Raw genomic sequence first — 11,967 nt, forward strand, 5'->3', positions numbered from 1 at the left:
GCTACGGAGGCCAGACCCACCGCGCCCCCTCTGAGCTGGCCCCGGTCGCTCTGGGGTCTCCGGGGTGGTTGAGGAGCCCGGGGCGGGGGAAGCAGCAGGTGTTTAGAACAGCAGGACACGGCCCTTGGTCAGGACGCAGCCCAGCGCACAGCATAGAGCGGATTGGCTGGGGTAAGGATTGAGACTGTGACCCTGGTCTCATTGTCACCGGAACCTCTCCGAGCAGATAGGGCTCCCCACGATGTCACTCTTGTTCCTTTGAGCCCTGCCAGCTGTTCCCTGGATGCTGCGTCACCTGCGGGTTTCTGGACACATGGGTTCCAGTGCATCCAGGTGCGTGGGAGAATGGGCTTAGGGACCCTACCTGGAGCCTCGGGGCCACAGCCCTCCCCAAGGCCACAGTCAGTGACTCCTGTTCCCATGGGCCATCTCCTCCTTGGGAGCAGGAACTGCGTTGGCCAGAGGCCCTGAGCTGTGGGTGAGAAACGTGCATCTTCAGGACAGAGACTGCTCGGTCCTCTTTGTCTATGTGTCGTCCCTCACCACAGTGAGAGGCCAACATCGCCCCGCGACGTGGCGCTCCGGCTCTGGGCACACACGGAGCCTGTCGCCTCGAGGTCCCCACGTTCTCCAGAGGGAAGCACTGCTGCTATGCAGCCAGGGGAGGGAGGGGTGAGGTCGGCAGGGCCAGGCAGCCCCCTGCCTCTCTCTCCCTACGCGGGTGCCCCAAGTCCTGCTCCCGTCCTCAAGTGGCTCCCTCTGCACATGTTTGCACCCCTGAAAATCTCCAGTCTGTGGTTCTGGATGGCAAGCCCCTACTTCAGACTTCTCTCTGGAATCCCCATGGAAGGGGAGCCTGGGGGGCTCGGCCAGTTAAATGTCTGCCTTCAGCTCAGGTCATGATCCCAGGGTCCTGGGATCAAGTCCCACGTCGGGGTCCCTGCTTAGCGGGGAGATTGCTTCTCCCTCTGCCCCTGGTTGCTCTCTCTGTCTCTTTGTCAAATAAATAAGTAAAATCTTTAAAAAAATTCCCATGGAAAATGATGGAACACATGTCAGAGTAGCTGGGAGAAGTGAGTCAGCCTGGAACATGAGGAAGGCTGATACTCACAGGCAAGAAACTTCAAGAAATTCAAACTAATGCAACATTGTATGTCAACCATCCTTTAATCCGGCAAACAAACAAGTAAGCAAAGACCCTCCAGGAAATGTCTCGAACACGCTGAGTAGTGGGCTGGATTGAAGGAGGTACAATCTGGTGTAATTGCGTGGATTGGAAAATCTCCCCGGGTAGCAGGTGGACACCCCCCCAAAAAACCTCAAACTCCAAGGGCCGGGGCCTGGAGGGCACGAGGCTGTGGGACAGTTTGGGGGAGTAAGGCAGGGGTCAGTGCTTGGTGGGCAGAGGCCTCGGGGGCTCTGGCCGGCCCGACAGAGAAGAGATGCCTGGAGAAGTATTGTGTTTCTTACCACAGCCTCCAGCCAAGGAGGACAGACACACTCCAGCCGAGGAGGACGGACACCCTCAGGCCAGACGCCCTCAAAGTCAGAGCAACAGCCTCTAGAGGGGGGACCGCAGTGGGGCAGTTAGCAGACGTGGGGGAGCTAGGGATTGTGGGGGAGGTGGCAGTGAGCCCCTTGGCCTGAAACACTGACCTGATGTCCCTCTAAAGGGTGACAGGGCCGTCCTTTCTCTGTGACCTGAGACAGGACAGACTGGGGGGAGGAGCTTGAGGCAAAGGGAAAGCCCATCTTTAGGGGTCCTGAAGGTCATCTCAGAGACGGACAGACAGACATAGGTTCTCGTCCTAGCCGTTCCAGTTACCAGCTGTGTGACCGTCGGGCCCAGTTTCCTCATCTGGAAAAGAGTTCTAATCTCAGCACGCAGGAATTTCGTGAGAACTGTCTGGTGTTGTCTAGAAAACACCATGGCATGGAGCTTTGAGGATGGCTGCTGGAAACCAGGCCCCCGACTCAGAGCTGGGCACCGAAAACTCTGGCAGAGGCCGGCGGTCAGAGAGCATTTGCTGAATCTAGTCTACTTGTAGTTCTCCGATGCTGCCGAAAATTCACCCCAACACTCAGTGTCTTGAAACGACAATACGTAACCTGTCTCAGGGCTCCTCGGGGATCAGGAACCCGGGAGAGGCTGGGTGCACGAGTCTGGCTGCAAAACCAGACGTCTGCTCGGCTTTTGGCCGGGCAGCCCCTGCTTCGGGGCCGGATGGCTCCCTTCCAAGGTGGCACATTTGCGGGTTAGAAAATTGGTGCTGCCTATCGCAGAGGCCCTGGCCCCGTCCACGTGGCTTGGGCTCCCTCCCATCGTGCGTGGGGTCTGGATTCCAAAGACCAATGTCCTGACATCCAGAGAGAGGGGCAGAGAAAGCCAGGAGGAAGCTGAATCCTTTGTACAACTCAGCATTGGAAACCAGGTACGGTCGACCTTCCGCCGCGTCCACCGGTCAGGAGCCCCCGCCCCCATGTGAGTGGGGGAGGCCAGACCCCAGCACTCGGCGTAACCACACTGCAAGGAGGGAGTGTGGAGTACGAACGAATACAGATGTGTCGTTGGAACGTACACATTATTGCTGACACGTTAGTCCTCTTCTCATTGGAAACTGTGAGTGGCTTCCCACCCATCTTTTGTCAAAAATTACTGGCAGTCAGAAACTGGTCTTGTCTGTCCCATGTGTGAACAGAGGTGGGCCTTTCTTGCCAAATGCCGAGCTTGAAAACAACTGTCTGGAAATATTCAGAAAAATAAAAAAAATTGGCTGGGCCTATAAGGTAGCATAAAAAACAGAACACAAAAGACCAATTCAGGAATTCATCAAATTTCTATCACATTGCAAAATTTCTTGCACTTGGAAAAAAACCTGGCTTGTGGGACTCGGTGATGTCGCTGCCCGGGACCCAGGGCTCTGAGGAGGAGGGGCCGGGATGCTGCCTCCAGGGAGCGCAGGGGGGACCTTTCGCTCTGATTGACCACCTGCCCTCTGCTCCAGCCTTTGACCCCACCAGGTCCCTAACTCCCAGCACGTGGCCTCGCTCCCTTCTTCCCGGAGAACGGAGAATGCAGAAGCTCTGCGCGGCCCGGGGCTCCACGCTCCCATCCTTCTCTCCCCGCACCGTGCGCAGCGGCCTGCCCCGCTGCCGCCAGCCTCCCTGCAGCCTCCCCACAGGCTCCCGCCTCCCCCTGCCGAGGACCAGTACAGGTCGGGGCTCACGCTGGCCTGGGCCTTCCACACATCGCTTCTCTCATGTCCCTTGTGTCCCTTCCTGCCACCCTCATCTGTCCACGCACACACAGAGTCACCACCACCGCCCCCGATCAAAGCCTCCCCCGGCACACACCACCCTCCAAGCGCTTGGTTGGCCTGTGTTCTCCCAGAAACAGCCCCTGCAGGTCGCTGCCTGGAGGCTGGCCTTTCCAGAGGGGACCAAGTGCCCTGATCTGAAGACGTGGCCCAAGTTCCTGTTACCCGGCGGTCCCAGCCACGCTCTGCGTCCCCGCCTCGGGACTGGGTGCCCTGGTCCCCTTCTCCTGCTTCTCCTTCTTCTGGAAGGCAGCGAAAGAGACTCAGTTTTTGCTTTAAGGCCCTTTCCTTCTAGGTGCCCTCAAGAGACAAAGGAAGGACTGGAAAGCTATGGCCGTGTGTCCTCAGGAGGGTCTTGAAATACAGAAGACCTGGCGGTCTGGCCACCAACTCAGGGCTGCTGTGGTGTTTACTCCGGTGTCCTCGCACCACGGGGCTCCCCGCTGACCTGAGAACCCCGGCCTTGGCAAGCTTCACTGCCATCCTTCTGTCTCCGGATGTACGGTTAAAACGTCTTAATGATTCATTCCTGAGGTCGGTGGGGATTACGTTTTAGTTTTCAGTTGAACATTATTTAATCCAGGTCTCACTGAATGTTATTTTTCACGAGCGTTTATGGTCCTGATTGCACTCAGAAATTTCTTTTACCCCGTCTCTTACGCCACTTGATGGCGCTGTTGCTCTCACGGGGGGCCGGGGCTGTCTGCTGGGGGCCCCACGCCTCTCTGGGCCGCATTAGGCTGACTGGCTCCCTGGCCGCTAAGCCAAGTGTATTAGTTAAAATTAAGGAGAGAAGGGCCTTTCTGTTTATTCAGTTAAAAAAAAAAAAGCAGCCATTCCTATAGGACTTTGTGTCCATGCCAGTAGGGGTACAGCCATCCCAGAAACCCCACTGTAGACCGAGCTGCTGACACAGCCCCCCTCTGTCGCCGGCCGTGCCCCTCTCCCAGCACGTCCCCCCACACTTAGGCCAGGCTCCCCCTGTTCCGCTCCCACGACCCTGCTCAGACTCATCCCACGGATCCCGGCAAAGAGCTGAGACTCTGTTCCCCCCACAGTCCATCTCTGGGGACCCCTCACTCCCCAGACCAACTGCAGGGAAGCAGACCCCAGCCTTAAACAGCAGATGCGCGCATCCCCTTTGTACCGAGGCTTTGTCTCCCACCATAGCTTATGTCCCGGGGGGTTGGCTGTGGGCTGCCGGGCGCGAAGCCCCGTGGCGGGGGCCTCTGGGTGCTGCTGTGACACGTGGAGGTCCTGGCTCTCAGGTGCCCCAGCTCTACAAGCGTCGCTGTAGCTCTGTCCCCCCGGAAGCAGGAGGAGAGGCCCCCACCTTCCTGCCCCGAGGCTGCAGGCTCGTCTGTGCTGATCAGGGGTGCAGCCAGCCCACTCCTGGCACAGGGGGGCCTCCTGGGTCAGGCGGGAGAGCCCTTTCCTGCACCCCCTTTCTTCTCCTTTGGGGAGCTCCCCTCCAACATATCACTTTGTGCCACCCGACCTTCGACCTTCTGGCCACATCCCCCCACACCCAGGGCCCAGTCTGACTCTCCTTCCTGAGCACGTGAGACGGGGTGGAGGTGTGGAGCGGCGCCTGGAGAAGCGCTCCTGGGCTCCGTCCAGGCCACTTTCCCCACTCCGCTGTTAGTAGCTGATGATCAGTTAAGGGGAGTGGCCAGCTGGCACCAGGGGAAGGTTCCAGAATGACTAAAAGTGAGATAAGTGAGCAAGTTCAGTCTCCCGTGGCATCCTCCACTCTGACCTTCTCGTGGACAGGTCATCTGCCCCATGAACTCTGTAGAGCTGGAAACTTCTAGAACCGAACAGGGAGACTCGAGTAGAAACTTGTGAGATGAGTTCCCTAGGACTGCTAACTCCAGCCTCTTACCGGACAAAAGAAATCAGAAAGCATGTTTCTCACCAGGTGGCACTGACTTCTGGACAAGACTGATTTCAACAGACAGGCCGCGGCCAGGAGCGGGGAGGCAGGAGAGCCCCCCACTCTCTTCTCGGGACATAGCTGGGCGCCTTCTCCTTGCTGTTGAAAGAAGAAGTCGAGTTAGGAGCGCTCGGAGAGGAAACAGGTTTGCCGCCGCCTGTTTGGGGACTCCTGAGGTGAGAGCGTGGGGCTCGGGGAAGGCTCCCCGCGGCGAGGGACGCGGCGTGGGGTGTCTGTGTCCTGGATGGCAGCGAGAATCTCAAAAAGCGGGGCTGAGTGTGGGCATCCACCCTTCACAGGGGACCCTCAGAGGGTGTGTGTGTGTGCGCGCGTGCGTATGCGGTGTGTGATGTGTGTTCACTGTGTGTGTGTGTGCATGTGTGTGTGATTGTGTCAAGTGTGGGAGTGTGTGTGTGTCTCATTTCAGCCACTCCTTGGGGCAGAAGCCCTGAGGCTGGAGGCAGGTGAAGAGGGAAAGAAATATTCCCCTGGAGAATGAGGCAGGATGGAGAAGCAGGAAGGAACAGGGAGGAGGCGAGACGGAGGGAGGAAGGAGAGGGAGGGAGGACGAAGAGGAAGGAGGAGGGGAGAACAGGGGGGAGGAGGGCGACCCGTCAGGGCAGCCCTCCTCCTCTGCTCTGCTGTTTGGCATCCTTTCCAGCTCCCCCCCGCCGAGCACACGGTTCTCCGGCCCCAGCAGCCAGCTCCGTGTGGCCCGTGCTTCCCAGCGCGCTCTCTGCTAATGGGGCCCTGAGCCGCAGAGATGTCACGAGAAAGCCTGAACAAGGGAAGGAGGAAGGCAGAAAGTATCTCCCAGAGACGTCGGGCAAGCTGTAAAAGAAACCCTTCTTCTCCTGCCGTGGGAGTCCTGCGACGGGCTGGCGAGGGAAGTACATCTTCTGCACCATTTACAGGTGTCCCAGGGCTGCGGTCACCACCGGCCCCCGCGGGGCCCCTGCCCAGGGATGCTGCCACTGCTGCAAGCCCCGGTATCGGGGCCAGAGACACGCACCCCAGCTCGCCCTGGTGCCTGGGGTGCGTACTGGGAAACGGGAGACAGGCCAGCACGGGAGCCCCGAGAAGGGGCTGCAGAGGACGGGTCTAGTAAGCACTATGGTCCCGAGCAAACCAGAGCTCTGGGGGCGCAGGAATGTTTTGGGGGAAAAGGAGACAAGGAAGAGGCCTGGGGAAAAGAGGCCATGACATCGTGGTCCTGACAGCTAGCTGGACAGATGGACGGTTGATTCCATACCCAGCGCTGGGCGCCCGCCGTCAGGGGCCTGTCCGAGCACGTCGCGAGATGCCCCCGGCTCCTCAAACACCTGCCGTGGGAAGACCCCCGCGGAAGAGCACAGAAGTTTGATTCAACCACAGGGCAGGCAGTGCCTGTTACCCATTTTACAGATGAGCAAGCTGAGGCCCAGAGATGGGAAGGAACTTGCCGAAGGCCACCGAGCCCGTGGACCTCAAGGCTGGGAGCTGACACTGCGTCTGTCCCCACATTCCCGTGTCACCGCTCCACCTTCCACCACCACCTCTGCCCACTGAGACTTTTCGGAGCACGGTGAGACACTCTTGGGATCCACAGGGCTTGTCTCGCTCCTGTGTCTGCAGCTCCCGTTTTGGTCACACAGCTCGGTGATGCCTGCTGTCTCCTAAAATCTCAGGCAGTGAAATGTCCGGGGCGCTTGTTGCTGGGACCATCTGGGTGGTGTGATAGCAGCGTCCAGCGTCCCAGCCCGCCAGCCTCAGCTGCAACAGGCCCACAGAGCACTGGGGCCCCAGGGAAGCGGGCTTCAGGGAGGGGGGTGAGAGCTTCGGCACAGAAGGGGCTCTGTGTGACGGGCACGCGTGGGCTGCCAGGGCGGGACAGGTGTCCCAGCGTCCCAGCCACGGCTCCTCTGCGGGGGCGCCTTCCTCACTCGAGGGAGATCTGGCTGAGCTTCTAGGGATCCTTCAGGACTGAGAGGGTCCTCAGAGGGCTCCCCAGGGCTCAGATTACTAGATTTTTCATGTTTTTCCCCCTTGAATGTGACTCCTGTCAGGACCCCACTCTATCTATGAAGCACTGTTGGCTTTCTTCGTCTCTGCCCACAACCACAAGGCTCTAAGGCTGCAAGACGATCCCCGTCCCAGGAAGCTTCTCCCCCAGCACCACAGGTCCTGCCCATCCTCACCCTTCAGAGCCCACAGCCTGTCCACCCCCATTTGTCTATAATTCTCTCTCCTGAGAAACATTCTTTTCCCTCGCTCAGACATATTGGTCCTGCCCTACACGCCAGCCTGAGCTTGTCCGCCTTCTCCCCACAGATCCCTTTTTTCACTGAGACGCACTACGGCCTTGGGAAGAAGCCTCCTGGCTCTGGGGCCTGCGACATCCCACCTCACCGCCCCCATCTTCCACAGACTCTGGGACCGAGTGCCTCCATGCCCCTTTGTGGGACCCCACGGCAGGACTGACCTCAGCTAGTTCTCATGGAAAGCACTTTAGAAGCACTCCGTCAATGCTGGTGTCTTGTCCTCTAACTGTCCTCAAGGACTGTCTGAACCGAAGGCTTTCGAGGAAGTAAGGCTTTCCATTCCATGTTGGCACCATTCCCAGGAGAGTGCCTGGCAGAGCGGGCATCAGGTGCCCCTTTCCTGTCATCGCTGGAGAGTGACAGGAGGGACTGCAGAAAGCCTGAGTCTCCAGTCCACGGAGAACTCAGTTCTTTGAAACCAGCACCCACACAGGGTCTTCCAACCACTGTTTGGTGCCTCGCTCTTAAATATGGATGGCAAGAATCAAGGAGCAATTCAGGAAAATCACCTATGGGAAATCCGGAGACCAAAATCAAGCAGAAAAAAAAAGGAACCCAGAGAAAATTGAGATGTAGCCAGAAGCAGAAGACAAGAATCCTAACTGTTAACCTCAGAGAGATAAGAACACTTGGCACCTGAAAAACAAGAATAAAAGTGACCTAAATGATGAAGCAGAATATGACATAGCTCTTAAATATTGCAAATCTGACAGCAGAATAAAATGTTCATATGAGAGGTGAAAGATAAAGTCAAGGAAATCTTCGGGATAGTAGAAGCGAAAGAGAGAAAGAAAGAAAAAATAAGAAACAGGGAGGTATGGTGTCAGAATGTGCTGGATAGTTTCTGTTTCCCCTCCACATCCTTGTTCCCACCTTCCCCTGCTCTGCTCCTGGGAGCTGACCTCTAGGCCCTACCTACCCCAAGAGGACCCCAGCCCCCAGCTTCTAGCTAGATTGGCCAACACACAGAGATCTTACCCTCTCGGCAGGCCCTTTCCTCATCACTCTTTCCTCTGATTCTGGAATCATCTCCCTCGCTCTCCCTCCTGTTCCAGTCCTGCTGTTTCCACCCTCAGAGCATGCCCATGCCTTTATAAATTCCCCCTTTATCAAACCCCCCTGATATTACCCTAATCTGAGCATACGTTCTGTTGTCTCCTGAGTCCTAACTAATCAGAGCTCTAGAAAAGGAATATGGAGAAAAGGAGGAGGAAGAAACTTATCACTGAACTGTCCCGAAGGCAGTTTCCCGGAATTTACGATCTTGAGCCTCCAGCTTGAAGGGGTGCACTGAATACTGGGTACAACTAATAAAAGGAAAGAGGACCACTCTGATGCATATCGGTTTGAGATGTCGCAACAAAAGGAGCCTCCAGGGGAAAGCAGCCCCAGTCAGGATGGAGATTCTCCAGTGGCATCAGACTCATCTAGGTCGAGGTTGGGAACTGGTAGATAATGAGGAAGTACCTTTAAAAGTTTAAAGGAGCCAGAGTTCTATAACCAGCTAAGCGTCCAGTCATTTGTCCTGAGTGCGCTACTGAAGGGTGTGTCCAGCAAAACAAGAGAAAGAGAGAGAGAGACACCTGGGATTTGGGAAAGAGGGGATTCTAACACATGACATGGCAAGGGTTGAACCCTGCTGTAGCCAGGAGCATGGTAAATTCCAGAAGACTAGCCTCCAGGGGAAATAAAGGGACTGTTAGCTTCTTTCAAAATATTCAAGCATCTGAAAAAACAGTATTGCTGAGCATTTGCCAGGTCAGATAGATCATTTGCAAAAAGTAGTGTTAGAAACAGAAAAACCAAGACAATAAAAAATGATGCAATCATTAACTCAAGGAAAAACAAAAAGTTGTACAAGACTCAACAGTGAACATGATTTTATCAATTCCTAGGACTTAATCATATTGGGAAGATGAGAAAGGGAGCAGATTTGGAGTGGGGTTAACAGAGCTAATCCTTATCAATTCTGGGTCCTTAACAGAGGGATAGCATCTACTGTTGGGCACCCAGATACGTCAGGGCAAGCATATTGTTTAGAAATACAAGAAGAAACAGGATTTTTCATGGCGTGAAAATATGATCGGAGGGTGGGAAGATTTGAGTGATGTTGGGAAATGAGTATTTGTTCAATCCTTAAAGTACTGCTTGGTCTCCTTAAGCTATGTGTGTACTACCTTGACAAGAATTAAAATTAATTTTTTAAAAGTGTTTTGGAAGAGAAGAAGGAAGTTTGGAAGAAGGTTCTGGCCAGCCGAAGTCTGACGCTGCCATGTGGGACTCAAGCCTCATCTCAACAAAGACATGCCAGAAATTCTGATTTTCACATAAAACACCATGATTTTAAATGGTGGTAAATAATTCAGAAAAGACTTTAAAACACTGTGAAGGCCAAAAACCCGTGTACACACGCCATGTCTGCAGCCCGCGTGCCCGCTGAGCGTGCCACGGTGAGGGTGCTCCTAATTACGATTCTTCGACAGCATCCGCGTCCGCTTCTAGGGCTGCGGCAGCACATTAGCACAGACTCGGGGCCCGAAACAGCACCAGTGTAACCTCTTCCAAAGGGTTCCGGACCAGAGCTCCAAAATCAGCTTACCTGGACTAAAGTCACAGTGTCGGCAGGACCGGCTACTTCTGGAAGCTCTGAGGGGAGAATCTGTTTCTAGTTTTTCTCAACTTCTAGAAGCACCTGCATTCCTTGGCTCCCGGCCCCTTCCTCCATCTGCAACTGTACCTCTCCGGTGTCTGCTCCCGTTGTCACGTCTTCTCTGACCCGGACTCCCTCTCACGCTCTTGATGACATGGGGTCCATGGGTGATCCAGCATAATCAATCCATCTCAGAAACCTCAACATAATCGCCTTGCATAAACACATACACCGCTTTGCCATATGAGGTGACATTCACAGACTCTGGAGATTCGAATGTAGACATTTTGGAGGAGCCATTATTCAGCCTGTGGGTCTTGACCACTAGTGGGTCATGGGAACAACTTAATGGATCCCAATAGCATTCTTAACATGAACTAGGATAGAATCATCGTTGCATGAAAGTTGTGTCGATCATATTCATACAGACGTCTGTATACACAGTGCATGCGTGTATGGGGATCCCAAGGCTACACACTGGGAAGAACCACTGGCTCGAACCCCCGGTGGTGTACTTCGCATGGTGCACACGGTGAAGAGAGGGAAGGACCTGCAGGGGGGCAATTGGGCACTGCCTTCCATTGGCTGGGTGACCTTCAATAAGTTAATTAACCTCTCTGAGTTGGTTTACAAGACTATGAAAAGGGGATAATCATACTATTGCCCAGGGTTGTCGTGGAGAGCAAATGAAAACATGTGAGCATCCTTGGGGGATATCCAGCACTCTGTAAGGTCACGTAGCTGGGCTAGTTCGCCCCTGCAAATCACCCAATTGCCTTGAATGAAAACGTGTTGGGAGGAAAGGTTTTCCGGACTTGCTGTTACCCTGCTTTCCACAAGATGGCATCATTGAGACACAGGGAGGTGGCTATGGGAGGCCCACTGAGGCAGCAGAGTTCAAGGACATGTACTTCAAACTTTAAAGGGTCGGGCTTCCTTGCAAAGGGTCCTCCCCTGAAAAGACTAGATGGTCCTGATTTACTTCTTCCCAGTGGCAAAACCAAGGAGGCGTTTCCTGTCCTCTGAGCAGTTGCCCAACGCTATGAACGGTTCCTCTGTCAGGGGTTCCAGGTCCGGGTGCTGCCCTGCGGCATTCCCGTCTCCCCGCATCTCTGCATGCTGGAGAGGCCGGGGGACGGAGTGGAGCAAGGGACTGCAGAGAGACACAGGACAGCTCAGCTGCTGGATTGTGGCTCCCCCCGGCTTCTAAAACGTGGCAGGGTCCCATCAGCACAGACACACAAACAGCACCAGCCAGCCCTTGCATACAAAATTACTGCCTTTTTTGCTCCTTCCCTCCACCACCGAGTTTCTGGAAAGAGAAGCATATGCCCACGTGTCAACTTCCATTCTTTATCCCCTCGACTTCCCACCCACGGTTGCACAGAGCCAGCCCCTTTTCCTGGTGGCCTCCTGGTTGCAATTTCCACGCCTTTGCTCAGCTTCCTGGCTGCAGAGACCCCTCCCTCCATGAACTCCAGGTCTCAGCCTGCTCCCCAAGCCCTTGCATCCTGGCTGCAGAGCTCCCCACACCCTCGCACCCACCCCTGCCCCCTCAGCCTCCTGGCACTGCGCTCCCTCTCTTGTGCCTTTCCTGCGTTTACCTGGAGCAGGGCTCCCGGGACGACCTCACTCAGTCTGCAGGGCAACCTCAGGCAGAATCGGAGTCATGCCTATTTTACAGGGAAGGGAACAAAGGTGGGGAGCAGTGAGCGAGGCCCCCAGCCTGACGCTGTCTCCCCGCCCGCCCGCCCAGGGCCCACT

General features: G+C 55.5%; 2 long non-coding RNA genes across 2 annotated transcripts; one reads left to right on the plus strand and one right to left on the minus strand.

The window, feature by feature from the left end:
* Nucleotides 1–1,148: 1,148 nt before the first annotated feature.
* On the minus strand, nucleotides 1,149–11,967 carry LOC130542446 (uncharacterized). Its single transcript, XR_008957002.1, has 4 exons — nucleotides 11,808–11,967; nucleotides 10,153–11,515; nucleotides 5,236–5,352; nucleotides 1,149–2,742 (listed from the first exon to the last, which is right to left on the minus strand). It is a non-coding gene; the product is annotated as an uncharacterized LOC130542446 (long non-coding RNA).
* On the plus strand, nucleotides 5,036–8,221 carry LOC130542445 (uncharacterized). The gene is made up of 2 exons (XR_008957000.1): nucleotides 5,036–6,817; nucleotides 7,564–8,221. It is a non-coding gene; the product is annotated as an uncharacterized LOC130542445 (long non-coding RNA).

This window comes from Ursus arctos, unplaced genomic scaffold (assembly GCF_023065955.2).
Source record: "Ursus arctos isolate Adak ecotype North America unplaced genomic scaffold, UrsArc2.0 scaffold_1, whole genome shotgun sequence".
Lineage (NCBI taxonomy): Eukaryota > Metazoa > Chordata > Mammalia > Carnivora > Ursidae > Ursus > Ursus arctos.